General features: G+C 50.4%; 42 non-coding genes across 42 annotated transcripts; all 42 read right to left on the reverse strand.

Moving 5' to 3' along the window:
* Window positions 1–388: 388 nt before the first annotated feature.
* Trnas-cga (transfer RNA serine (anticodon CGA)) lies at window positions 389–471 on the reverse strand. The gene has a single exon. It is a non-coding gene; the product is annotated as a tRNA-Ser (tRNA).
* Window positions 472–1,221: 750 nt separating this feature from the next.
* Trnaf-gaa (transfer RNA phenylalanine (anticodon GAA)) lies at window positions 1,222–1,294 on the reverse strand. The gene has a single exon. It is a non-coding gene; the product is annotated as a tRNA-Phe (tRNA).
* A 613-nt stretch (window positions 1,295–1,907) lies between these two features.
* Trnas-uga (transfer RNA serine (anticodon UGA)) lies at window positions 1,908–1,989 on the reverse strand. Its single transcript has one exon. It is a non-coding gene; the product is annotated as a tRNA-Ser (tRNA).
* A 693-nt stretch (window positions 1,990–2,682) lies between these two features.
* On the reverse strand, window positions 2,683–2,764 carry Trnas-cga (transfer RNA serine (anticodon CGA)). Its single transcript has one exon. It is a non-coding gene; the product is annotated as a tRNA-Ser (tRNA).
* Window positions 2,765–2,903: 139 nt separating this feature from the next.
* Window positions 2,904–2,976, reverse strand: Trnak-uuu (transfer RNA lysine (anticodon UUU)). The gene has a single exon. It is a non-coding gene; the product is annotated as a tRNA-Lys (tRNA).
* A 541-nt stretch (window positions 2,977–3,517) lies between these two features.
* On the reverse strand, window positions 3,518–3,590 carry Trnaf-gaa (transfer RNA phenylalanine (anticodon GAA)). Its single transcript has one exon. It is a non-coding gene; the product is annotated as a tRNA-Phe (tRNA).
* A 610-nt stretch (window positions 3,591–4,200) lies between these two features.
* On the reverse strand, window positions 4,201–4,283 carry Trnas-uga (transfer RNA serine (anticodon UGA)). Its single transcript has one exon. It is a non-coding gene; the product is annotated as a tRNA-Ser (tRNA).
* Window positions 4,284–4,975: 692 nt separating this feature from the next.
* Window positions 4,976–5,057, reverse strand: Trnas-cga (transfer RNA serine (anticodon CGA)). The gene has a single exon. It is a non-coding gene; the product is annotated as a tRNA-Ser (tRNA).
* A 138-nt stretch (window positions 5,058–5,195) lies between these two features.
* On the reverse strand, window positions 5,196–5,268 carry Trnak-uuu (transfer RNA lysine (anticodon UUU)). Its single transcript has one exon. It is a non-coding gene; the product is annotated as a tRNA-Lys (tRNA).
* A 539-nt stretch (window positions 5,269–5,807) lies between these two features.
* On the reverse strand, window positions 5,808–5,880 carry Trnaf-gaa (transfer RNA phenylalanine (anticodon GAA)). Its single transcript has one exon. It is a non-coding gene; the product is annotated as a tRNA-Phe (tRNA).
* A 611-nt stretch (window positions 5,881–6,491) lies between these two features.
* Trnas-uga (transfer RNA serine (anticodon UGA)) lies at window positions 6,492–6,573 on the reverse strand. Its single transcript has one exon. It is a non-coding gene; the product is annotated as a tRNA-Ser (tRNA).
* A 691-nt stretch (window positions 6,574–7,264) lies between these two features.
* Trnas-cga (transfer RNA serine (anticodon CGA)) lies at window positions 7,265–7,346 on the reverse strand. Its single transcript has one exon. It is a non-coding gene; the product is annotated as a tRNA-Ser (tRNA).
* Window positions 7,347–7,484: 138 nt separating this feature from the next.
* Window positions 7,485–7,557, reverse strand: Trnak-uuu (transfer RNA lysine (anticodon UUU)). The gene has a single exon. It is a non-coding gene; the product is annotated as a tRNA-Lys (tRNA).
* A 539-nt stretch (window positions 7,558–8,096) lies between these two features.
* Trnaf-gaa (transfer RNA phenylalanine (anticodon GAA)) lies at window positions 8,097–8,169 on the reverse strand. The gene has a single exon. It is a non-coding gene; the product is annotated as a tRNA-Phe (tRNA).
* Window positions 8,170–8,780: 611 nt separating this feature from the next.
* On the reverse strand, window positions 8,781–8,862 carry Trnas-uga (transfer RNA serine (anticodon UGA)). Its single transcript has one exon. It is a non-coding gene; the product is annotated as a tRNA-Ser (tRNA).
* A 691-nt stretch (window positions 8,863–9,553) lies between these two features.
* On the reverse strand, window positions 9,554–9,635 carry Trnas-cga (transfer RNA serine (anticodon CGA)). The gene has a single exon. It is a non-coding gene; the product is annotated as a tRNA-Ser (tRNA).
* Window positions 9,636–9,773: 138 nt separating this feature from the next.
* On the reverse strand, window positions 9,774–9,846 carry Trnak-uuu (transfer RNA lysine (anticodon UUU)). Its single transcript has one exon. It is a non-coding gene; the product is annotated as a tRNA-Lys (tRNA).
* A 539-nt stretch (window positions 9,847–10,385) lies between these two features.
* Trnaf-gaa (transfer RNA phenylalanine (anticodon GAA)) lies at window positions 10,386–10,458 on the reverse strand. Its single transcript has one exon. It is a non-coding gene; the product is annotated as a tRNA-Phe (tRNA).
* A 611-nt stretch (window positions 10,459–11,069) lies between these two features.
* On the reverse strand, window positions 11,070–11,151 carry Trnas-uga (transfer RNA serine (anticodon UGA)). The gene has a single exon. It is a non-coding gene; the product is annotated as a tRNA-Ser (tRNA).
* Window positions 11,152–11,842: 691 nt separating this feature from the next.
* On the reverse strand, window positions 11,843–11,924 carry Trnas-cga (transfer RNA serine (anticodon CGA)). Its single transcript has one exon. It is a non-coding gene; the product is annotated as a tRNA-Ser (tRNA).
* A 138-nt stretch (window positions 11,925–12,062) lies between these two features.
* Window positions 12,063–12,135, reverse strand: Trnak-uuu (transfer RNA lysine (anticodon UUU)). Its single transcript has one exon. It is a non-coding gene; the product is annotated as a tRNA-Lys (tRNA).
* A 539-nt stretch (window positions 12,136–12,674) lies between these two features.
* Window positions 12,675–12,747, reverse strand: Trnaf-gaa (transfer RNA phenylalanine (anticodon GAA)). Its single transcript has one exon. It is a non-coding gene; the product is annotated as a tRNA-Phe (tRNA).
* A 611-nt stretch (window positions 12,748–13,358) lies between these two features.
* Trnas-uga (transfer RNA serine (anticodon UGA)) lies at window positions 13,359–13,440 on the reverse strand. Its single transcript has one exon. It is a non-coding gene; the product is annotated as a tRNA-Ser (tRNA).
* A 691-nt stretch (window positions 13,441–14,131) lies between these two features.
* Trnas-cga (transfer RNA serine (anticodon CGA)) lies at window positions 14,132–14,213 on the reverse strand. The gene has a single exon. It is a non-coding gene; the product is annotated as a tRNA-Ser (tRNA).
* A 138-nt stretch (window positions 14,214–14,351) lies between these two features.
* On the reverse strand, window positions 14,352–14,424 carry Trnak-uuu (transfer RNA lysine (anticodon UUU)). Its single transcript has one exon. It is a non-coding gene; the product is annotated as a tRNA-Lys (tRNA).
* A 539-nt stretch (window positions 14,425–14,963) lies between these two features.
* On the reverse strand, window positions 14,964–15,036 carry Trnaf-gaa (transfer RNA phenylalanine (anticodon GAA)). The gene has a single exon. It is a non-coding gene; the product is annotated as a tRNA-Phe (tRNA).
* Window positions 15,037–15,647: 611 nt separating this feature from the next.
* On the reverse strand, window positions 15,648–15,729 carry Trnas-uga (transfer RNA serine (anticodon UGA)). Its single transcript has one exon. It is a non-coding gene; the product is annotated as a tRNA-Ser (tRNA).
* Window positions 15,730–16,420: 691 nt separating this feature from the next.
* On the reverse strand, window positions 16,421–16,502 carry Trnas-cga (transfer RNA serine (anticodon CGA)). Its single transcript has one exon. It is a non-coding gene; the product is annotated as a tRNA-Ser (tRNA).
* A 138-nt stretch (window positions 16,503–16,640) lies between these two features.
* On the reverse strand, window positions 16,641–16,713 carry Trnak-uuu (transfer RNA lysine (anticodon UUU)). The gene has a single exon. It is a non-coding gene; the product is annotated as a tRNA-Lys (tRNA).
* A 539-nt stretch (window positions 16,714–17,252) lies between these two features.
* Window positions 17,253–17,325, reverse strand: Trnaf-gaa (transfer RNA phenylalanine (anticodon GAA)). Its single transcript has one exon. It is a non-coding gene; the product is annotated as a tRNA-Phe (tRNA).
* A 611-nt stretch (window positions 17,326–17,936) lies between these two features.
* On the reverse strand, window positions 17,937–18,018 carry Trnas-uga (transfer RNA serine (anticodon UGA)). Its single transcript has one exon. It is a non-coding gene; the product is annotated as a tRNA-Ser (tRNA).
* A 691-nt stretch (window positions 18,019–18,709) lies between these two features.
* Trnas-cga (transfer RNA serine (anticodon CGA)) lies at window positions 18,710–18,791 on the reverse strand. The gene has a single exon. It is a non-coding gene; the product is annotated as a tRNA-Ser (tRNA).
* Window positions 18,792–18,929: 138 nt separating this feature from the next.
* Window positions 18,930–19,002, reverse strand: Trnak-uuu (transfer RNA lysine (anticodon UUU)). Its single transcript has one exon. It is a non-coding gene; the product is annotated as a tRNA-Lys (tRNA).
* Window positions 19,003–19,541: 539 nt separating this feature from the next.
* On the reverse strand, window positions 19,542–19,614 carry Trnaf-gaa (transfer RNA phenylalanine (anticodon GAA)). Its single transcript has one exon. It is a non-coding gene; the product is annotated as a tRNA-Phe (tRNA).
* Window positions 19,615–20,225: 611 nt separating this feature from the next.
* Trnas-uga (transfer RNA serine (anticodon UGA)) lies at window positions 20,226–20,307 on the reverse strand. The gene has a single exon. It is a non-coding gene; the product is annotated as a tRNA-Ser (tRNA).
* A 691-nt stretch (window positions 20,308–20,998) lies between these two features.
* Window positions 20,999–21,080, reverse strand: Trnas-cga (transfer RNA serine (anticodon CGA)). Its single transcript has one exon. It is a non-coding gene; the product is annotated as a tRNA-Ser (tRNA).
* A 138-nt stretch (window positions 21,081–21,218) lies between these two features.
* Trnak-uuu (transfer RNA lysine (anticodon UUU)) lies at window positions 21,219–21,291 on the reverse strand. The gene has a single exon. It is a non-coding gene; the product is annotated as a tRNA-Lys (tRNA).
* Window positions 21,292–21,830: 539 nt separating this feature from the next.
* Window positions 21,831–21,903, reverse strand: Trnaf-gaa (transfer RNA phenylalanine (anticodon GAA)). Its single transcript has one exon. It is a non-coding gene; the product is annotated as a tRNA-Phe (tRNA).
* A 611-nt stretch (window positions 21,904–22,514) lies between these two features.
* Trnas-uga (transfer RNA serine (anticodon UGA)) lies at window positions 22,515–22,596 on the reverse strand. The gene has a single exon. It is a non-coding gene; the product is annotated as a tRNA-Ser (tRNA).
* Window positions 22,597–23,287: 691 nt separating this feature from the next.
* Window positions 23,288–23,369, reverse strand: Trnas-cga (transfer RNA serine (anticodon CGA)). Its single transcript has one exon. It is a non-coding gene; the product is annotated as a tRNA-Ser (tRNA).
* Window positions 23,370–23,507: 138 nt separating this feature from the next.
* On the reverse strand, window positions 23,508–23,580 carry Trnak-uuu (transfer RNA lysine (anticodon UUU)). The gene has a single exon. It is a non-coding gene; the product is annotated as a tRNA-Lys (tRNA).
* Window positions 23,581–24,119: 539 nt separating this feature from the next.
* Window positions 24,120–24,192, reverse strand: Trnaf-gaa (transfer RNA phenylalanine (anticodon GAA)). The gene has a single exon. It is a non-coding gene; the product is annotated as a tRNA-Phe (tRNA).
* Between the last annotated feature and the right edge of the window lie 151 nt (window positions 24,193–24,343).

A 24,343-nucleotide genomic window follows, 5' to 3' on the forward strand; every position in this document is an offset into this window, starting at 1 on the left:
GCACCGCTGACGCTAGTTTTGTGGTCGTCTTAAAACGATGGACATACCTCCAAGCAGCTGCGAGATCTTAGAAAAGAAACGCTGCACCACTGCCTTTGCCGCACTCGAATGATTGAATTGCGATTCTTAAAAGAAATGAATGTTCGCTCTGTCCTACACTTTCGAGCACATCTGTGTACTCACGATCTCAGCGACGGCTTTCTGCAGTCCCCAGCGTCAGTGCGAGGTGAACCGATGGCCACAGTAAGCAGCGGTCGTCGCGAAACTCAGTATTCTTAAACGGAAACTTTCGTCTTGTTGAGAATGGCGTCACTGGTTTGCACCCGCATTCGCCCACGCATGTCACATGTGTGCGAAACTTTTTGCTCCTCTTTACGCAAAATCCGCACGCAGCCGGTAGGATTCGAACCTACGCTCCCAGAGGGAATCTGATTTCGAGTCAGACCGCCTTAACCACTCGGCCACGACTGCTGGTAGCGCGGTGTTGTCCCGACACATGCAACTGCTACCGTTTTAAAGCACTGTGGTGTCAGAAAACGGCGTAGCTTCATTATTTTCCGTAGCGTTTCCACCGCTACCAGACGAATCGCTACCAAAGTATTAAAATTTCCGCCGGACAGGGACTTGAACCCTGGACCCTTAGGTTAAAAGCCTAATGCTCTACCGACTGAGCTATCCGGGCTCACACGACGCTGTGATACCTCTCACGATGCACAACTATACATTGACTCATGTCGTTTACTGTTGTGCAATCGCTGCATGGGGCCGTTACTAATAAAACGTCGCCTAAATGCTGTCTGCAGACTTATCGCACTAAGCTCGTAACACACTATCGAAGACTGCTGACACACGATGCAACAACAAATTGCAGGAGTCGTTGCGTCTCATACGTTGGAGCAGAGAATTTACATATTTTGTCGACACTCACTGGGCAATTGGAAAATTCGCAAGCATTTCGAATGCAATGTTTCCCACGTTTTCGCTCGTTTCACGGTTCCGTTGAAAACGTTCTTCACCACCTGACACAGAAAAAGGAACGCAGTCGGTAGGACTTTTTTGATTCTTTTGCTTCTAAGGGAGTTAGTTGTCTAGTGAGTTCCTCTTATGGCATGCACTAGACAACCAGAACAGCTACAGGAGAGAGTCATTTTTGTTGTCAGCGGTAGTTGCATTATCACCAACGCAGAGCCATTCCATTGGCGTCGCATCAAAACGAATACCTGCCGAAACCCGGGATCGAACCAGGGACCTTTAGATCTTCAGTCTAACGCTCTCCCAACTGAGCTATTTCGGCTGACATTGAACGTTCCTGTTTGCATGTGTTTGTTAACCTCTGCCTCGTTGCCAATTTCACAGTCACCTTCGTCTGATAAGACACAGGGACGCTGAAAGGCGAGCAGCCGATGCAGTGAAGTCCCACACACATTTCTTCTGCTTCCATCATCGTAACAAGCAAACATGTCGACTCGACTCGTGTAATATTCACTTCGCTGACTTCACGTGACGCCGCGCTGGCGCTAGAAAACCCGTGCTATATCGATGCCAGGGGCAACTCGTGTGCAGAGAACGAGACACAAGAAGGAGTGAGCCCTCTCCACCGTATGAGAGGCAGTATCTAGGGAGATACACACGGTAAAACATTCGACTTGCGTTAGCTCATCAATTGCTACACGTCATCGTCTGCAAGCTAAGATGGACACATCTGCACTGCCCAGTGAGGCGACACTTGTACTAACACCCGGTGGGCGGCTGTGAGACGAGGAGATGAGCTGCGGCTTCTGAGCGCGACTGTAACGCTGCGCCCTGGATCAAATAACACTGCACATTGCTGGTGACGCGCGTGTTTAGTAGTGACGCAACTGCTAGGATGCAGCTGAACGTCCATCTTTTGAGAGCGAGAAAATTTTCGCAGTCGGCAGGACTCGAACCTACGCTCCCAGAGGGAATCTGATTTCAAGTCAGACGCCCTTAACCACTCGCCACGACTGCCGGTGGCAGAAGCGACTCCCGACAAGTGGAACCGCCGTCTTTAGAAGCAATCTGATGGCAGAAAGCGGCGTGGCGTCACTCTTTTCTGTAGGGTTTCCATTAGCCGTTACGACAGTGTGTTAATTTTCGCCTGGCGGGGGTTTGAGCCCGGGACCCTTTGGTTGAAGGTCTAGCGCTCTACCGACTGAGCTGTCCGGTCCCTCGGCCGAGCGTTGTGGTGCATGCTACATGGTGTGCGAGTGATTCGCGTGTTGTAATTACTGGCTTATGGCTCCAATGGCGACTTCACCGACTTCCCACTGACGCACCGCTGACGCTAGTTTTGTGTCGTCTTAAAACGATGGACATACCTCCAAGCAGCTGCGAGATCTTAAGAAAAGAAACGCTGCACCACTGCCTTTGCCGCACTCGAATGATTGAATTGCGATTCTTAAAAAGAAATGAATGTTCGCTCTGTCCTACACTTTCGAGCACATCTGTGTACTCACGATCTCAGCGACGGCATTTCTGCAGTCCCAGCGTCAGTGCGAGGTGAACCGATGGCCACAGTAAGCAGCGGTCGTCGCGAAACTCAGTATTCTTAAACGGAAACTTTCGTCTTGTTGAGAATGGCGTCACTGGTTTGCACCCGCATTCGCCCCACGCATGTCACATGTGTGCGAAAATTTTTGCTCCTCTTTACGCAAAATCGCACGCAGCCGGTAGGATTCGAACCTACGCTCCCAGAGGGAATCTGATTTCGAGTCAGACGCCTTAACCACTCGGCCACGACTGCTGGTAGCGCGGTGTTGTCCCGACACATGCAACTGCTACCGTTTAAAGCACTGTGGTGTCAGAAAACGGCGTAGCTTTCATTATTTTCCGTAGCGTTTCCACCGCTACCAGACGAATCGCTACCAAAGTATTAAAATTTCCGCCCGGACAGGGACTTGAACCCTGGACCCTTAGGTTAAAAGCCTAATGCTCTACCGACTGAGCTATCCGGGCTCACACGACGCTGTGATACCTCTCACGATGCACAACTATACATTGACTCATGTCGTTTACTGTTGTGCAATCGCTGCATGGGGCCGTTACTAATAAAACGTCGCCTAAATGCTGTCTGCAGACTTATCGCACTAAGCTCGTAACACACTATCGAAGACTGCTGACACACGATGCAACAACAAATTGCAGGAGTCGTTGCGGTCTCATACGTTGGAGCAGAGAATTTACATATTTTGTCGACACTCACTGGGCAATTGGAAAATTCGCAAGCATTTCGAATGCAATGTTTCCCACGTTTTCGCTCGTTTCACGGTTCCGTTGAAAACGTTCTTCACCACCTGACACAGAAAAAGGAACGCAGTCGGTAGGACTTTTTTTGATTCTTTTGCTTCTAAGGGAGTTAGTTGTCTAGTGAGTTCCTCTTATGGCATGCACTAGACAACCAGAACAGCTACAGGAGAGAGTCATTTTTGTTGTCAGCGGTAGTTGCATTATCACCAACGCAGAGCCATTCCATTGGCGTCGCATCAAAACGAATACCTGCCGAAACCCGGGATCGAACCAGGGACCTTTAGATCTTCAGTCTAACGCTCTCCCAACTGAGCTATTTCGGCTGACATTGAACGTTCCTGTTTGCATGTGTTTGTTAACCTCTGCCTCGTTGCCAATTTCACAGTCACCTTCGTCTGATAAGACACAGGGACGCTGAAAGGCGAGCAGCCGATGCAGTGAAGTCCCACACACATTTCTTCTGCTTCCATCATCGTAACAAGCAAACATGTCGACTCGACTCGTGTAATATTCACTTCGCTGACTTCACGTGACGCCGCGCTGGCGCTAGAAAACCCGTGCTATATCGATGCCAGGGGCAACTCGTGTGCAGAGAACGAGACACAAGAAGGAGTGAGCCTCTCCACCGTATGAGAGGCATATCTAGGAGATACACACGGTAAAACATTCGACTTGCGTTAGCTCATCAATTGCTACACGTCATCGTCTGCAAGCTAAGATGGACACATCTGCACTGCCCAGTGAGGCGACACTTGTACTAACACCCGGTGGGCGGCTGTGAGACGAGGAGATGAGCTGCGGCTTCTGAGCGCGACTGTAACGCTGCGCCCTGGATCAAATAACACTGCACATTGCTGGTGACGCGCGTGTTTAGTAGTGACGCAACTGCTAGGATGCAGCTGAACGTCCATCTTTTGAGAGCGAGAAAATTTTCGCAGTCGGCAGGACTCGAACCTACGCTCCCAGAGGGAATCTGATTTCAAGTCAGGACGCCTTAACCACTCGGCCACGACTGCCGGTGGCAGAAGCGACTCCCGACAAGTGGAACCGCCGTCTTTAGAAGCAATCTGATGGCAGAAAGCGGGCGTGGCGTCACTCTTTTCTGTAGGGTTTCCATTAGCCGTTACGACAGTGTGTTAATTTTCGCCTGGCGGGGGTTTGAGCCCGGGACCCTTTGGTTGAAGGTCTAGCGCTCTACCGACTGAGCTGTCCGGTCCCTCGGCCGAGCGTTGTGGTGCATGCTACATGGTGTGCGAGTGATTCGCGTGTTGTAATTACTGGCTTATGGCTCCAATGGCGACTTCACCGACTTCCCACTGACGCACCGCTGACGCTAGTTTTGTGTCGTCTTAAAACGATGGACATACCTCCAAGCAGCTGCGAGATCTTAAGAAAAGAAACGCTGCACCACTGCCTTTGCCGCACTCGAATGATTGAATTGCGATTCTTAAAAAGAAATGAATGTTCGCTCTGTCCTACACTTTCGAGCACATCTGTGTACTCACGATCTCAGCGACGGCTTTCTGCAGTCCCAGCGTCAGTGCGAGGTGAACCGATGGCCACAGTAAGCAGCGGTCGTCGCGAAACTCAGTATTCTTAAACGGAAACTTTCGTCTTGTTGAGAATGGCGTCACTGGTTTGCACCCGCATTCGCCCACGCATGTCACATGTGTGCGAAAATTTTTGCTCCTCTTTACGCAAAATCGCACGCAGCCGGTAGGATTCGAACCTACGCTCCCAGAGGGAATCTGATTTCGAGTCAGACGCCTTAACCACTCGGCCACGACTGCTGGTAGCGCGGTGTTGTCCCGACACATGCAACTGCTACCGTTTAAAGCACTGTGGTGTCAGAAAACGGCGTAGCTTCATTATTTTCCGTAGCGTTTCCACCGCTACCAGACGAATCGCTACCAAAGTATTAAAATTTCCGCCCGGACAGGGACTTGAACCCTGGACCCTTAGGTTAAAAGCCTAATGCTCTACCGACTGAGCTATCCGGGCTCACACGACGCTGTGATACCTCTCACGATGCACAACTATACATTGACTCATGTCGTTTACTGTTGTGCAATCGCTGCATGGGGCCGTTACTAATAAAACGTCGCCTAAATGCTGTCTGCAGACTTATCGCACTAAGCTCGTAACACACTATCGAAGACTGCTGACACACGATGCAACAACAAATTGCAGGAGTCGTTGCGTCTCATACGTTGGAGCAGAGAATTTACATATTTTGTCGACACTCACTGGGCAATTGGAAAATTCGCAAGCATTTCGAATGCAATGTTTCCCACGTTTTCGCTCGTTTCACGGTTCCGTTGAAAACGTTCTTCACCACCTGACACAGAAAAAGGAACGCAGTCGGTAGGACTTTTTTGATTCTTTTGCTTCTAAGGGAGTTAGTTGTCTAGTGAGTTCCTCTTATGGCATGCACTAGACAACCAGAACAGCTACAGGAGAGAGTCATTTTTGTTGTCAGCGGTAGTTGCATTATCACCAACGCAGAGCCATTCCATTGGCGTCGCATCAAAACGAATACCTGCCGAAACCCGGGATCGAACCAGGGACCTTTAGATCTTCAGTCTAACGCTCTCCCAACTGAGCTATTTCGGCTGACATTGAACGTTCCTGTTTGCATGTGTTTGTTAACCTCTGCCTCGTTGCCAATTTCACAGTCACCTTCGTCTGATAAGACACAGGGACGCTGAAAGGCGAGCAGCCGATGCAGTGAAGTCCCACACACATTTCTTCTGCTTCCATCATCGTAACAAGCAAACATGTCGACTCGACTCGTGTAATATTCACTTCGCTGACTTCACGTGACGCCGCGCTGGCGCTAGAAAACCCGTGCTATATCGATGCCAGGGGCAACTCGTGTGCAGAGAACGAGACACAAGAAGGAGTGAGCCTCTCCACCGTATGAGAGGCAGTATCTAGGAGATACACACGGTAAAACATTCGACTTGCGTTAGCTCATCAATTGCTACACGTCATCGTCTGCAAGCTAAGATGGACACATCTGCACTGCCCAGTGAGGCGACACTTGTACTAACACCCGGTGGGCGGCTGTGAGACGAGGAGATGAGCTGCGGCTTCTGAGCGCGACTGTAACGCTGCGCCCTGGATCAAATAACACTGCACATTGCTGGTGACGCGCGTGTTTAGTAGTGACGCAACTGCTAGGATGCAGCTGAACGTCCATCTTTTGAGAGCGAGAAAATTTTCGCAGTCGGCAGGACTCGAACCTACGCTCCCAGAGGGAATCTGATTTCAAGTCAGACGCCTTAACCACTCGGCCACGACTGCCGGTGGCAGAAGCGACTCCCGACAAGTGGAACCGCCGTCTTTAGAAGCAATCTGATGGCAGAAAGCGGCGTGGCGTCACTCTTTTCTGTAGGGTTTCCATTAGCCGTTACGACAGTGTGTTAATTTTCGCCTGGCGGGGGTTTGAGCCCGGGACCCTTTGGTTGAAGGTCTAGCGCTCTACCGACTGAGCTGTCCGGTCCCTCGGCCGAGCGTTGTGGTGCATGCTACATGGTGTGCGAGTGATTCGCGTGTTGTAATTACTGGCTTATGGCTCCAATGGCGACTTCACCGACTTCCCACTGACGCACCGCTGACGCTAGTTTTGTGTCGTCTTAAAACGATGGACATACCTCCAAGCAGCTGCGAGATCTTAAGAAAAGAAACGCTGCACCACTGCCTTTGCCGCACTCGAATGATTGAATTGCGATTCTTAAAAAGAAATGAATGTTCGCTCTGTCCTACACTTTCGAGCACATCTGTGTACTCACGATCTCAGCGACGGCTTTCTGCAGTCCCAGCGTCAGTGCGAGGTGAACCGATGGCCACAGTAAGCAGCGGTCGTCGCGAAACTCAGTATTCTTAAACGGAAACTTTCGTCTTGTTGAGAATGGCGTCACTGGTTTGCACCCGCATTCGCCCACGCATGTCACATGTGTGCGAAAATTTTTGCTCCTCTTTACGCAAAATCGCACGCAGCCGGTAGGATTCGAACCTACGCTCCCAGAGGGAATCTGATTTCGAGTCAGACGCCTTAACCACTCGGCCACGACTGCTGGTAGCGCGGTGTTGTCCCGACACATGCAACTGCTACCGTTTAAAGCACTGTGGTGTCAGAAAACGGCGTAGCTTCATTATTTTCCGTAGCGTTTCCACCGCTACCAGACGAATCGCTACCAAAGTATTAAAATTTCCGCCCGGACAGGGACTTGAACCCTGGACCCTTAGGTTAAAAGCCTAATGCTCTACCGACTGAGCTATCCGGGCTCACACGACGCTGTGATACCTCTCACGATGCACAACTATACATTGACTCATGTCGTTTACTGTTGTGCAATCGCTGCATGGGGCCGTTACTAATAAAACGTCGCCTAAATGCTGTCTGCAGACTTATCGCACTAAGCTCGTAACACACTATCGAAGACTGCTGACACACGATGCAACAACAAATTGCAGGAGTCGTTGCGTCTCATACGTTGGAGCAGAGAATTTACATATTTTGTCGACACTCACTGGGCAATTGGAAAATTCGCAAGCATTTCGAATGCAATGTTTCCCACGTTTTCGCTCGTTTCACGGTTCCGTTGAAAACGTTCTTCACCACCTGACACAGAAAAAGGAACGCAGTCGGTAGGACTTTTTTGATTCTTTTGCTTCTAAGGGAGTTAGTTGTCTAGTGAGTTCCTCTTATGGCATGCACTAGACAACCAGAACAGCTACAGGAGAGAGTCATTTTTGTTGTCAGCGGTAGTTGCATTATCACCAACGCAGAGCCATTCCATTGGCGTCGCATCAAAACGAATACCTGCCGAAACCCGGGATCGAACCAGGGACCTTTAGATCTTCAGTCTAACGCTCTCCCAACTGAGCTATTTCGGCTGACATTGAACGTTCCTGTTTGCATGTGTTTGTTAACCTCTGCCTCGTTGCCAATTTCACAGTCACCTTCGTCTGATAAGACACAGGGACGCTGAAAGGCGAGCAGCCGATGCAGTGAAGTCCCACACACATTTCTTCTGCTTCCATCATCGTAACAAGCAAACATGTCGACTCGACTCGTGTAATATTCACTTCGCTGACTTCACGTGACGCCGCGCTGGCGCTAGAAAACCCGTGCTATATCGATGCCAGGGGCAACTCGTGTGCAGAGAACGAGACACAAGAAGGAGTGAGCCTCTCCACCGTATGAGAGGCAGTATCTAGGAGATACACACGGTAAAACATTCGACTTGCGTTAGCTCATCAATTGCTACACGTCATCGTCTGCAAGCTAAGATGGACACATCTGCACTGCCCAGTGAGGCGACACTTGTACTAACACCCGGTGGGCGGCTGTGAGACGAGGAGATGAGCTGCGGCTTCTGAGCGCGACTGTAACGCTGCGCCCTGGATCAAATAACACTGCACATTGCTGGTGACGCGCGTGTTTAGTAGTGACGCAACTGCTAGGATGCAGCTGAACGTCCATCTTTTGAGAGCGAGAAAATTTTCGCAGTCGGCAGGACTCGAACCTACGCTCCCAGAGGGAATCTGATTTCAAGTCAGACGCCTTAACCACTCGGCCACGACTGCCGGTGGCAGAAGCGACTCCCGACAAGTGGAACCGCCGTCTTTAGAAGCAATCTGATGGCAGAAAGCGGCGTGGCGTCACTCTTTTCTGTAGGGTTTCCATTAGCCGTTACGACAGTGTGTTAATTTTCGCCTGGCGGGGGTTTGAGCCCGGGACCCTTTGGTTGAAGGTCTAGCGCTCTACCGACTGAGCTGTCCGGTCCCTCGGCCGAGCGTTGTGGTGCATGCTACATGGTGTGCGAGTGATTCGCGTGTTGTAATTACTGGCTTATGGCTCCAATGGCGACTTCACCGACTTCCCACTGACGCACCGCTGACGCTAGTTTTGTGTCGTCTTAAAACGATGGACATACCTCCAAGCAGCTGCGAGATCTTAAGAAAAGAAACGCTGCACCACTGCCTTTGCCGCACTCGAATGATTGAATTGCGATTCTTAAAAAGAAATGAATGTTCGCTCTGTCCTACACTTTCGAGCACATCTGTGTACTCACGATCTCAGCGACGGCTTTCTGCAGTCCCAGCGTCAGTGCGAGGTGAACCGATGGCCACAGTAAGCAGCGGTCGTCGCGAAACTCAGTATTCTTAAACGGAAACTTTCGTCTTGTTGAGAATGGCGTCACTGGTTTGCACCCGCATTCGCCCACGCATGTCACATGTGTGCGAAAATTTTTGCTCCTCTTTACGCAAAATCGCACGCAGCCGGTAGGATTCGAACCTACGCTCCCAGAGGGAATCTGATTTCGAGTCAGACGCCTTAACCACTCGGCCACGACTGCTGGTAGCGCGGTGTTGTCCCGACACATGCAACTGCTACCGTTTAAAGCACTGTGGTGTCAGAAAACGGCGTAGCTTCATTATTTTCCGTAGCGTTTCCACCGCTACCAGACGAATCGCTACCAAAGTATTAAAATTTCCGCCCGGACAGGGACTTGAACCCTGGACCCTTAGGTTAAAAGCCTAATGCTCTACCGACTGAGCTATCCGGGCTCACACGACGCTGTGATACCTCTCACGATGCACAACTATACATTGACTCATGTCGTTTACTGTTGTGCAATCGCTGCATGGGGCCGTTACTAATAAAACGTCGCCTAAATGCTGTCTGCAGACTTATCGCACTAAGCTCGTAACACACTATCGAAGACTGCTGACACACGATGCAACAACAAATTGCAGGAGTCGTTGCGTCTCATACGTTGGAGCAGAGAATTTACATATTTTGTCGACACTCACTGGGCAATTGGAAAATTCGCAAGCATTTCGAATGCAATGTTTCCCACGTTTTCGCTCGTTTCACGGTTCCGTTGAAAACGTTCTTCACCACCTGACACAGAAAAAGGAACGCAGTCGGTAGGACTTTTTTGATTCTTTTGCTTCTAAGGGAGTTAGTTGTCTAGTGAGTTCCTCTTATGGCATGCACTAGACAACCAGAACAGCTACAGGAGAGAGTCATTTTTGTTGTCAGCGGTAGTTGCATTATCACCAACGCAGAGCCATTCCATTGGCGTCGCATCAAAACGAATACCTGCCGAAACCCGGGATCGAACCAGGGACCTTTAGATCTTCAGTCTAACGCTCTCCCAACTGAGCTATTTCGGCTGACATTGAACGTTCCTGTTTGCATGTGTTTGTTAACCTCTGCCTCGTTGCCAATTTCACAGTCACCTTCGTCTGATAAGACACAGGGACGCTGAAAGGCGAGCAGCCGATGCAGTGAAGTCCCACACACATTTCTTCTGCTTCCATCATCGTAACAAGCAAACATGTCGACTCGACTCGTGTAATATTCACTTCGCTGACTTCACGTGACGCCGCGCTGGCGCTAGAAAACCCGTGCTATATCGATGCCAGGGGCAACTCGTGTGCAGAGAACGAGACACAAGAAGGAGTGAGCCTCTCCACCGTATGAGAGGCAGTATCTAGGAGATACACACGGTAAAACATTCGACTTGCGTTAGCTCATCAATTGCTACACGTCATCGTCTGCAAGCTAAGATGGACACATCTGCACTGCCCAGTGAGGCGACACTTGTACTAACACCCGGTGGGCGGCTGTGAGACGAGGAGATGAGCTGCGGCTTCTGAGCGCGACTGTAACGCTGCGCCCTGGATCAAATAACACTGCACATTGCTGGTGACGCGCGTGTTTAGTAGTGACGCAACTGCTAGGATGCAGCTGAACGTCCATCTTTTGAGAGCGAGAAAATTTTCGCAGTCGGCAGGACTCGAACCTACGCTCCCAGAGGGAATCTGATTTCAAGTCAGACGCCTTAACCACTCGGCCACGACTGCCGGTGGCAGAAGCGACTCCCGACAAGTGGAACCGCCGTCTTTAGAAGCAATCTGATGGCAGAAAGCGGCGTGGCGTCACTCTTTTCTGTAGGGTTTCCATTAGCCGTTACGACAGTGTGTTAATTTTCGCCTGGCGGGGGTTTGAGCCCGGGACCCTTTGGTTGAAGGTCTAGCGCTCTACCGACTGAGCTGTCCGGTCCCTCGGCCGAGCGTTGTGGTGCATGCTACATGGTGTGCGAGTGATTCGCGTGTTGTAATTACTGGCTTATGGCTCCAATGGCGACTTCACCGACTTCCCACTGACGCACCGCTGACGCTAGTTTTGTGTCGTCTTAAAACGATGGACATACCTCCAAGCAGCTGCGAGATCTTAAGAAAAGAAACGCTGCACCACTGCCTTTGCCGCACTCGAATGATTGAATTGCGATTCTTAAAAAGAAATGAATGTTCGCTCTGTCCTACACTTTCGAGCACATCTGTGTACTCACGATCTCAGCGACGGCTTTCTGCAGTCCCAGCGTCAGTGCGAGGTGAACCGATGGCCACAGTAAGCAGCGGTCGTCGCGAAACTCAGTATTCTTAAACGGAAACTTTCGTCTTGTTGAGAATGGCGTCACTGGTTTGCACCCGCATTCGCCCACGCATGTCACATGTGTGCGAAAATTTTTGCTCCTCTTTACGCAAAATCGCACGCAGCCGGTAGGATTCGAACCTACGCTCCCAGAGGGAATCTGATTTCGAGTCAGACGCCTTAACCACTCGGCCACGACTGCTGGTAGCGCGGTGTTGTCCCGACACATGCAACTGCTACCGTTTAAAGCACTGTGGTGTCAGAAAACGGCGTAGCTTCATTATTTTCCGTAGCGTTTCCACCGCTACCAGACGAATCGCTACCAAAGTATTAAAATTTCCGCCCGGACAGGGACTTGAACCCTGGACCCTTAGGTTAAAAGCCTAATGCTCTACCGACTGAGCTATCCGGGCTCACACGACGCTGTGATACCTCTCACGATGCACAACTATACATTGACTCATGTCGTTTACTGTTGTGCAATCGCTGCATGGGGCCGTTACTAATAAAACGTCGCCTAAATGCTGTCTGCAGACTTATCGCACTAAGCTCGTAACACACTATCGAAGACTGCTGACACACGATGCAACAACAAATTGCAGGAGTCGTTGCGTCTCATACGTTGGAGCAGAGAATTTACATATTTTGTCGACACTCACTGGGCAATTGGAAAATTCGCAAGCATTTCGAATGCAATGTTTCCCACGTTTTCGCTCGTTTCACGGTTCCGTTGAAAACGTTCTTCACCACCTGACACAGAAAAAGGAACGCAGTCGGTAGGACTTTTTTGATTCTTTTGCTTCTAAGGGAGTTAGTTGTCTAGTGAGTTCCTCTTATGGCATGCACTAGACAACCAGAACAGCTACAGGAGAGAGTCATTTTTGTTGTCAGCGGTAGTTGCATTATCACCAACGCAGAGCCATTCCATTGGCGTCGCATCAAAACGAATACCTGCCGAAACCCGGGATCGAACCAGGGACCTTTAGATCTTCAGTCTAACGCTCTCCCAACTGAGCTATTTCGGCTGACATTGAACGTTCCTGTTTGCATGTGTTTGTTAACCTCTGCCTCGTTGCCAATTTCACAGTCACCTTCGTCTGATAAGACACAGGGACGCTGAAAGGCGAGCAGCCGATGCAGTGAAGTCCCACACACATTTCTTCTGCTTCCATCATCGTAACAAGCAAACATGTCGACTCGACTCGTGTAATATTCACTTCGCTGACTTCACGTGACGCCGCGCTGGCGCTAGAAAACCCGTGCTATATCGATGCCAGGGGCAACTCGTGTGCAGAGAACGAGACACAAGAAGGAGTGAGCCTCTCCACCGTATGAGAGGCAGTATCTAGGAGATACACACGGTAAAACATTCGACTTGCGTTAGCTCATCAATTGCTACACGTCATCGTCTGCAAGCTAAGATGGACACATCTGCACTGCCCAGTGAGGCGACACTTGTACTAACACCCGGTGGGCGGCTGTGAGACGAGGAGATGAGCTGCGGCTTCTGAGCGCGACTGTAACGCTGCGCCCTGGATCAAATAACACTGCACATTGCTGGTGACGCGCGTGTTTAGTAGTGACGCAACTGCTAGGATGCAGCTGAACGTCCATCTTTTGAGAGCGAGAAAATTTTCGCAGTCGGCAGGACTCGAACCTACGCTCCCAGAGGGAATCTGATTTCAAGTCAGACGCCTTAACCACTCGGCCACGACTGCCGGTGGCAGAAGCGACTCCCGACAAGTGGAACCGCCGTCTTTAGAAGCAATCTGATGGCAGAAAGCGGCGTGGCGTCACTCTTTTCTGTAGGGTTTCCATTAGCCGTTACGACAGTGTGTTAATTTTCGCCTGGCGGGGGTTTGAGCCCGGGACCCTTTGGTTGAAGGTCTAGCGCTCTACCGACTGAGCTGTCCGGTCCCTCGGCCGAGCGTTGTGGTGCATGCTACATGGTGTGCGAGTGATTCGCGTGTTGTAATTACTGGCTTATGGCTCCAATGGCGACTTCACCGACTTCCCACTGACGCACCGCTGACGCTAGTTTTGTGTCGTCTTAAAACGATGGACATACCTCCAAGCAGCTGCGAGATCTTAAGAAAAGAAACGCTGCACCACTGCCTTTGCCGCACTCGAATGATTGAATTGCGATTCTTAAAAAGAAATGAATGTTCGCTCTGTCCTACACTTTCGAGCACATCTGTGTACTCACGATCTCAGCGACGGCTTTCTGCAGTCCCAGCGTCAGTGCGAGGTGAACCGATGGCCACAGTAAGCAGCGGTCGTCGCGAAACTCAGTATTCTTAAACGGAAACTTTCGTCTTGTTGAGAATGGCGTCACTGGTTTGCACCCGCATTCGCCCACGCATGTCACATGTGTGCGAAAATTTTTGCTCCTCTTTACGCAAAATCGCACGCAGCCGGTAGGATTCGAACCTACGCTCCCAGAGGGAATCTGATTTCGAGTCAGACGCCTTAACCACTCGGCCACGACTGCTGGTAGCGCGGTGTTGTCCCGACACATGCAACTGCTACCGTTTAAAGCACTGTGGTGTCAGAAAACGGCGTAGCTTCATTATTTTCCGTAGCGTTTCCACCGCTACCAGACGAATCGCTACCAAAGTATTAAAATTTCCGCCCGGACAGGGACTTGAACCCTGGACCCTTAGGTTAAAAGCCTAATGCTCTACCGACTGAGCTATCCGGGCTCACACGACGCTGTGATACCTCTCACGATGCACAACTATACATTGACTCATGTCGTTTACTGTTGTGCAATCGCTGCATGGGGCCGTTACTAATAAAACGTCGCCTAAATGCTGTCTGCAGACTTATCGCACTAAGCTCGTAACACACTATCGAAGACTGCTGACACACGATGCAACAACAAATTGCAGGAGTCGTTGCGTCTCATACGTTGGAGCAGAGAATTTACATATTTTGTCGACACTCACTGGGCAATTGGAAAATTCGCAAGCATTTCGAATGCAATGTTTCCCACGTTTTCGCTCGTTTCACGGTTCCGTTGAAAACGTTCTTCACCACCTGACACAGAAAAAGGAACGCAGTCGGTAGGACTTTTTTGATTCTTTTGCTTCTAAGGGAGTTAGTTGTCTAGTGAGTTCCTCTTATGGCATGCACTAGACAACCAGAACAGCTACAGGAGAGAGTCATTTTTGTTGTCAGCGGTAGTTGCATTATCACCAACGCAGAGCCATTCCATTGGCGTCGCATCAAAACGAATACCTGCCGAAACCCGGGATCGAACCAGGGACCTTTAGATCTTCAGTCTAACGCTCTCCCAACTGAGCTATTTCGGCTGACATTGAACGTTCCTGTTTGCATGTGTTTGTTAACCTCTGCCTCGTTGCCAATTTCACAGTCACCTTCGTCTGATAAGACACAGGGACGCTGAAAGGCGAGCAGCCGATGCAGTGAAGTCCCACACACATTTCTTCTGCTTCCATCATCGTAACAAGCAAACATGTCGACTCGACTCGTGTAATATTCACTTCGCTGACTTCACGTGACGCCGCGCTGGCGCTAGAAAACCCGTGCTATATCGATGCCAGGGGCAACTCGTGTGCAGAGAACGAGACACAAGAAGGAGTGAGCCTCTCCACCGTATGAGAGGCAGTATCTAGGAGATACACACGGTAAAACATTCGACTTGCGTTAGCTCATCAATTGCTACACGTCATCGTCTGCAAGCTAAGATGGACACATCTGCACTGCCCAGTGAGGCGACACTTGTACTAACACCCGGTGGGCGGCTGTGAGACGAGGAGATGAGCTGCGGCTTCTGAGCGCGACTGTAACGCTGCGCCCTGGATCAAATAACACTGCACATTGCTGGTGACGCGCGTGTTTAGTAGTGACGCAACTGCTAGGATGCAGCTGAACGTCCATCTTTTGAGAGCGAGAAAATTTTCGCAGTCGGCAGGACTCGAACCTACGCTCCCAGAGGGAATCTGATTTCAAGTCAGACGCCTTAACCACTCGGCCACGACTGCCGGTGGCAGAAGCGACTCCCGACAAGTGGAACCGCCGTCTTTAGAAGCAATCTGATGGCAGAAAGCGGCGTGGCGTCACTCTTTTCTGTAGGGTTTCCATTAGCCGTTACGACAGTGTGTTAATTTTCGCCTGGCGGGGGTTTGAGCCCGGGACCCTTTGGTTGAAGGTCTAGCGCTCTACCGACTGAGCTGTCCGGTCCCTCGGCCGAGCGTTGTGGTGCATGCTACATGGTGTGCGAGTGATTCGCGTGTTGTAATTACTGGCTTATGGCTCCAATGGCGACTTCACCGACTTCCCACTGACGCACCGCTGACGCTAGTTTTGTGTCGTCTTAAAACGATGGACATACCTCCAAGCAGCTGCGAGATCTTAAGAAAAGAAACGCTGCACCACTGCCTTTGCCGCACTCGAATGATTGAATTGCGATTCTTAAAAAGAAATGAATGTTCGCTCTGTCCTACACTTTCGAGCACATCTGTGTACTCACGATCTCAGCGACGGCTTTCTGCAGTCCCAGCGTCAGTGCGAGGTGAACCGATGGCCACAGTAAGCAGCGGTCGTCGCGAAACTCAGTATTCTTAAACGGAAACTTTCGTCTTGTTGAGAATGGCGTCACTGGTTTGCACCCGCATTCGCCCACGCATGTCACATGTGTGCGAAAATTTTTGCTCCTCTTTACGCAAAATCGCACGCAGCCGGTAGGATTCGAACCTACGCTCCCAGAGGGAATCTGATTTCGAGTCAGACGCCTTAACCACTCGGCCACGACTGCTGGTAGCGCGGTGTTGTCCCGACACATGCAACTGCTACCGTTTAAAGCACTGTGGTGTCAGAAAACGGCGTAGCTTCATTATTTTCCGTAGCGTTTCCACCGCTACCAGACGAATCGCTACCAAAGTATTAAAATTTCCGCCCGGACAGGGACTTGAACCCTGGACCCTTAGGTTAAAAGCCTAATGCTCTACCGACTGAGCTATCCGGGCTCACACGACGCTGTGATACCTCTCACGATGCACAACTATACATTGACTCATGTCGTTTACTGTTGTGCAATCGCTGCATGGGGCCGTTACTAATAAAACGTCGCCTAAATGCTGTCTGCAGACTTATCGCACTAAGCTCGTAACACACTATCGAAGACTGCTGACACACGATGCAACAACAAATTGCAGGAGTCGTTGCGTCTCATACGTTGGAGCAGAGAATTTACATATTTTGTCGACACTCACTGGGCAATTGGAAAATTCGCAAGCATTTCGAATGCAATGTTTCCCACGTTTTCGCTCGTTTCACGGTTCCGTTGAAAACGTTCTTCACCACCTGACACAGAAAAAGGAACGCAGTCGGTAGGACTTTTTTGATTCTTTTGCTTCTAAGGGAGTTAGTTGTCTAGTGAGTTCCTCTTATGGCATGCACTAGACAACCAGAACAGCTACAGGAGAGAGTCATTTTTGTTGTCAGCGGTAGTTGCATTATCACCAACGCAGAGCCATTCCATTGGCGTCGCATCAAAACGAATACCTGCCGAAACCCGGGATCGAACCAGGGACCTTTAGATCTTCAGTCTAACGCTCTCCCAACTGAGCTATTTCGGCTGACATTGAACGTTCCTGTTTGCATGTGTTTGTTAACCTCTGCCTCGTTGCCAATTTCACAGTCACCTTCGTCTGATAAGACACAGGGACGCTGAAAGGCGAGCAGCCGATGCAGTGAAGTCCCACACACATTTCTTCTGCTTCCATCATCGTAACAAGCAAACATGTCGACTCGACTCGTGTAATATTCACTTCGCTGACTTCACGTGACGCCGCGCTGGCGCTAGAAAACCCGTGCTATATCGATGCCAGGGGCAACTCGTGTGCAGAGAACGAGACACAAGAAGGAGTGAGCCTCTCCACCGTATGAGAGGCAGTATCTAGGAGATACACACGGTAAAACATTCGACTTGCGTTAGCTCATCAATTGCTACACGTCATCGTCTGCAAGCTAAGATGGACACATCTGCACTGCCCAGTGAGGCGACACTTGTACTAACACCCGGTGGGCGGCTGTGAGACGAGGAGATGAGCTGCGGCTTCTGAGCGCGACTGTAACGCTGCGCCCTGGATCAAATAACACTGCACATTGCTGGTGACGCGCGTGTTTAGTAGTGACGCAACTGCTAGGATGCAGCTGAACGTCCATCTTTTGAGAGCGAGAAAATTTTCGCAGTCGGCAGGACTCGAACCTACGCTCCCAGAGGGAATCTGATTTCAAGTCAGACGCCTTAACCACTCGGCCACGACTGCCGGTGGCAGAAGCGACTCCCGACAAGTGGAACCGCCGTCTTTAGAAGCAATCTGATGGCAGAAAGCGGCGTGGCGTCACTCTTTTCTGTAGGGTTTCCATTAGCCGTTACGACAGTGTGTTAATTTTCGCCTGGCGGGGGTTTGAGCCCGGGACCCTTTGGTTGAAGGTCTAGCGCTCTACCGACTGAGCTGTCCGGTCCCTCGGCCGAGCGTTGTGGTGCATGCTACATGGTGTGCGAGTGATTCGCGTGTTGTAATTACTGGCTTATGGCTCCAATGGCGACTTCACCGACTTCCCACTGACGCACCGCTGACGCTAGTTTTGTGTCGTCTTAAAACGATGGACATACCTCCAAGCAGCTGCGAGATCTTAAGAAAAGAAACGCTGCACCACTGCCTTTGCCGCACTCGAATGATTGAATTGCGATTCTTAAAAAGAAATGAATGTTCGCTCTGTCCTACACTTTCGAGCACATCTGTGTACTCACGATCTCAGCGACGGCTTTCTGCAGTCCCAGCGTCAGTGCGAGGTGAACCGATGGCCACAGTAAGCAGCGGTCGTCGCGAAACTCAGTATTCTTAAACGGAAACTTTCGTCTTGTTGAGAATGGCGTCACTGGTTTGCACCCGCATTCGCCCACGCATGTCACATGTGTGCGAAAATTTTTGCTCCTCTTTACGCAAAATCGCACGCAGCCGGTAGGATTCGAACCTACGCTCCCAGAGGGAATCTGATTTCGAGTCAGACGCCTTAACCACTCGGCCACGACTGCTGGTAGCGCGGTGTTGTCCCGACACATGCAACTGCTACCGTTTAAAGCACTGTGGTGTCAGAAAACGGCGTAGCTTCATTATTTTCCGTAGCGTTTCCACCGCTACCAGACGAATCGCTACCAAAGTATTAAAATTTCCGCCCGGACAGGGACTTGAACCCTGGACCCTTAGGTTAAAAGCCTAATGCTCTACCGACTGAGCTATCCGGGCTCACACGACGCTGTGATACCTCTCACGATGCACAACTATACATTGACTCATGTCGTTTACTGTTGTGCAATCGCTGCATGGGGCCGTTACTAATAAAACGTCGCCTAAATGCTGTCTGCAGACTTATCGCACTAAGCTCGTAACACACTATCGAAGACTGCTGACACACGATGCAACAACAAATTGCAGGAGTCGTTGCGTCTCATACGTTGGAGCAGAGAATTTACATATTTTGTCGACACTCACTGGGCAATTGGAAAATTCGCAAGCATTTCGAATGCAATGTTTCCCACGTTTTCGCTCGTATCACGGTTCCGTTGAAAACGTTCTTCACCACCTGACACAGAAAAAGGAACGCAGTCGGTAGGACTTTTTTGATTCTTTTGCTTCTAAGGGAGTTAGTTGTCTAGTGAGTTCCTCTTATGGCATGCACTAGACAACCAGAACAGCTACAGGAGAGAGTCATTTTTGTTGTCAGCGGTAGTTGCATTATCACCAACGCAGAGCCATTCCATTGGCGTCGCATCAAAACGAATACCTGCCGAAACCCGGGATCGAACCAGGGACCTTTAGATCTTCAGTCTAACGCTCTCCCAACTGAGCTATTTCGGCTGACATTGAACGTTCCTGTTTGCATGTGTTTGTTAACCTCTGCCTCGTTGCCAATTTCACAGTCACCTTCGTCTGATAAGACACAGGGACGCTGAAAGGCGAGCAGCCGATGCAGTGAAGTCCCACACACATTTCTTCTGCTTCCATCATCGTAACAAGCAAACATGTCGACTCGACTCGTGTAATATTCACTTCGCTGACTTCACGTGACGCCGCGCTGGCGCTAGAAAACCCGTGCTATATCGATGCCAGGGGCAACTCGTGTGCAGAGAACGAGACACAAGAAGGAGTGAGCCTCTCCACCGTATGAGAGGCAGTATCTAGGAGATACACACGGTAAAACATTCGACTTGCGTTAGCTCATCAATTGCTACACGTCATCGTCTGCAAGCTAAGATGGACACATCTGCACTGCCCAGTGAGGCGACACTTGTACTAACACCCGGTGGGCGGCTGTGAGACGAGGAGATGAGCTGCGGCTTCTGAGCGCGACTGTAACGCTGCGCCCTGGATCAAATAACACTGCACATTGCTGGTGACGCGCGTGTTTAGTAGTGACGCAACTGCTAGGATGCAGCTGAACGTCCATCTTTTGAGAGCGAGAAAATTTTCGCAGTCGGCAGGACTCGAACCTACGCTCCCAGAGGGAATCTGATTTCAAGTCAGACGCCTTAACCACTCGGCCACGACTGCCGGTGGCAGAAGCGACTCCCGACAAGTGGAACCGCCGTCTTTAGAAGCAATCTGATGGCAGAAAGCGGCGTGGCGTCACTCTTTTCTGTAGGGTTTCCATTAGCCGTTACGACAGTGTGTTAATTTTCGCCTGGCGGGGGTTTGAGCCCGGGACCCTTTGGTTGAAGGTCTAGCGCTCTACCGACTGAGCTGTCCGGTCCCTCGGCCGAGCGTTGTGGTGCATGCTACATGGTGTGCGAGTGATTCGCGTGTTGTAATTACTGGCTTATGGCTCCAATGGCGACTTCACCGACTTCCCACTGACGCACCGCTGACGCTAGTTTTGTGTCGTCTTAAAACGATGGACATACCTCCAAGCAGCTGCGAGATCTTAAGAAAAGAAACGCTGCACCACTGCCTTTGCCGCACTCGAATGATTGAATTGCGATTCTTAAAAAGAAATGAATGTTCGCTCTGTCCTACACTTTCGAGCACATCTGTGTACTCACGATCTCAGCGACGGCTTTCTGCAGTCCCAGCGTCAGTGCGAGGTGAACCGATGGCCACAGTAAGCAGCGGTCGTCGCGAAACTCAGTATTCTTAAACGGAAACTTTCGTCTTGTTGAGAATGGCGTCACTGGTTTGCACCCGCATTCGCCCACGCATGTCACATGTGTGCGAAAATTTTTGCTCCTCTTTACGCAAAATCGCACGCAGCCGGTAGGATTCGAACCTACGCTCCCAGAGGGAATCTGATTTCGAGTCAGACGCCTTAACCACTCGGCCACGACTGCTGGTAGCGCGGTGTTGTCCCGACACATGCAACTGCTACCGTTTAAAGCACTGTGGTGTCAGAAAACGGCGTAGCTTCATTATTTTCCGTAGCGTTTCCACCGCTACCAGACGAATCGCTACCAAAGTATTAAAATTTCCGCCCGGACAGGGACTTGAACCCTGGACCCTTAGGTTAAAAGCCTAATGCTCTACCGACTGAGCTATCCGGGCTCACACGACGCTGTGATACCTCTCACGATGCACAACTATACATTGACTCATGTCGTTTACTGTTGTGCAATCGCTGCATGGGGCCGTTACTAATAAAACGTCGCCTAAATGCTGTCTGCAGACTTATCGCACTAAGCTCGTAACACACTATCGAAGACTGCTGACACACGATGCAACAACAAATTGCAGGAGTCGTTGCGTCTCATACGTTGGAGCAGAGAATTTACATATTTTGTCGACACTCACTGGGCAATTGGAAAATTCGCAAGCATTTCGAATGCAATGTTTCCCACGTTTTCGCTCGTTTCACGGTTCCGTTGAAAACGTTCTTCACCACCTGACACAGAAAAAGGAACGCAGTCGGTAGGACTTTTTTGATTCTTTTGCTTCTAAGGGAGTTAGTTGTCTAGTGAGTTCCTCTTATGGCATGCACTAGACAACCAGAACAGCTACAGGAGAGAGTCATTTTTGTTGTCAGCGGTAGTTGCATTATCACCAACGCAGAGCCATTCCATTGGCGTCGCATCAAAACGAATACCTGCCGAAACCCGGGATCGAACCAGGGACCTTTAGATCTTCAGTCTAACGCTCTCCCAACTGAGCTATTTCGGCTGACATTGAACGTTCCTGTTTGCATGTGTTTGTTAACCTCTGCCTCGTTGCCAATTTCACAGTCACCTTCGTCTGATAAGACACAGGGACGCTGAAAGGCGAGCAGCCGATGCAGTGAAGTCCCACACACATTTCTTCTGCTTCCATCATCGTAACAAGCAAACATGTCGACTCGACTCGTGTAATATTCACTTCGCTGACTTCACGTGACGCCGCGCTGGCGCTAGAAAACCCGTGCTATATCGATGCCAGGGGCAACTCGTGTGCAGAGAACGAGACACAAGAAGGAGTGAGCCTCTCCACCGTATGAGAGGCAGTATCTAGGAGATACACACGGTAAAACATTCGACTTGCGTTAGCTCATCAATTGCTACACGTCATCGTCTGCAAGCTAAGATGGACACATCTGCACTGCCCAGTGAGGCGACACTTGTACTAACACCCGGTGGGCGGCTGTGAGACGAGGAGATGAGCTGCGGCTTCTGAGCGCGACTGTAACGCTGCGCCCTGGATCAAATAACACTGCACATTGCTGGTGACGCGCGTGTTTAGTAGTGACGCAACTGCTAGGATGCAGCTGAACGTCCATCTTTTGAGAGCGAGAAAATTTTCGCAGTCGGCAGGACTCGAACCTACGCTCCCAGAGGGAATCTGATTTCAAGTCAGACGCCTTAACCACTCGGCCACGACTGCCGGTGGCAGAAGCGACTCCCGACAAGTGGAACCGCCGTCTTTAGAAGCAATCTGATGGCAGAAAGCGGCGTGGCGTCACTCTTTTCTGTAGGGTTTCCATTAGCCGTTACGACAGTGTGTTAATTTTCGCCTGGCGGGGGTTTGAGCCCGGGACCCTTTGGTTGAAGGTCTAGCGCTCTACCGACTGAGCTGTCCGGTCCCTCGGCCGAGCGTTGTGGTGCATGCTACATGGTGTGCGAGTGATTCGCGTGTTGTAATTACTGGCTTATGGCTCCAATGGCGACTTCACCGACTTCCCACTGACGCACCGCTGACGCTAGTTTTGTGTCGTCTTAAAACGATGGACATACCTCCAAGCAGCTGCGAGATCTTAAGAAAAGAAACGCTGCACCACTGCCTTTGCCGCACTCGAATGATTGAATTGCGATTCTTAAAAAGAAATGAATGTTCGCTCTGTCCTACACTTTCGAGCACATCTGTGTACTCACGATCTCAGCGACGGCTTTCTGCAGTCCCAGCGTCAGTGCGAGGTGAACCGATGGCCACAGTAAGCAGCGGTCGTCGCGAAACTCAGTATTCTTAAACGGAAACTTTCGTCTTGTTGAGAATGGCGTCACTGGTTTGCACCCGCATTCGCCCACGCATGTCACATGTGTGCGAAAATTTTTGCTCCTCTTTACGCAAAATCGCACGCAGCCGGTAGGATTCGAACCTACGCTCCCAGAGGGAATCTGATTTCGAGTCAGACGCCTTAACCACTCGGCCACGACTGCTGGTAGCGCGGTGTTGTCCCGACACATGCAACTGCTACCGTTTAAAGCACTGTGGTGTCAGAAAACGGCGTAGCTTCATTATTTTCCGTAGCGTTTCCACCGCTACCAGACGAATCGCTACCAAAGTATTAAAATTTCCGCCCGGACAGGGACTTGAACCCTGGACCCTTAGGTTAAAAGCCTAATGCTCTACCGACTGAGCTATCCGGGCTCACACGACGCTGTGATACCTCTCACGATGCACAACTATACATTGACTCATGTCGTTTACTGTTGTGCAATCGCTGCATGGGGCCGTTACTAATAAAACGTCGCCTAAATGCTGTCTGCAGACTTATCGCACTAAGCTCGTAACACACTATCGAAGACTGCTGACACACGATGCAACAACAAATTGCAGGAGTCGTTGCGTCTCATACGTTGGAGCAGAGAATTTACATATTTTGTCGACACTCACTGGGCAATTGGAAAATTCGCAAGCATTTCGAATGCAATGTTTCCCACGTTTTCGCTCGTTTCACGGTTCCGTTGAAAACGTTCTTCACCACCTGACACAGAAAAAGGAACGCAGTCGGTAGGACTTTTTTGATTCTTTTGCTTCTAAGGGAGTTAGTTGTCTAGTGAGTTCCTCTTATGGCATGCACTAGACAACCAGAACAGCTACAGGAGAGAGTCATTTTTGTTGTCAGCGGTAGTTGCATTATCACCAACGCAGAGCCATTCCATTGGCGTCGCATCAAAACGAATACCTGCCGAAACCCGGGATCGAACCAGGGACCTTTAGATCTTCAGTCTAACGCTCTCCCAACTGAGCTATTTCGGCTGACATTGAACGTTCCTGTTTGCATGTGTTTGTTAACCTCTGCCTCGTTGCCAATTTCACAGTCACCTTCGTCTGATAAGACACAGGGACGCTGAAAGGCGAGCAGCCGATGCAGTGAAGTCCCACACACATTTCTTCTGCTTCCATCATC

This window comes from Schistocerca serialis, unplaced genomic scaffold (genome assembly GCF_023864345.2).
Source record: "Schistocerca serialis cubense isolate TAMUIC-IGC-003099 unplaced genomic scaffold, iqSchSeri2.2 HiC_scaffold_1374, whole genome shotgun sequence".
NCBI classification, from domain to species: domain Eukaryota; kingdom Metazoa; phylum Arthropoda; class Insecta; order Orthoptera; family Acrididae; genus Schistocerca; species Schistocerca serialis.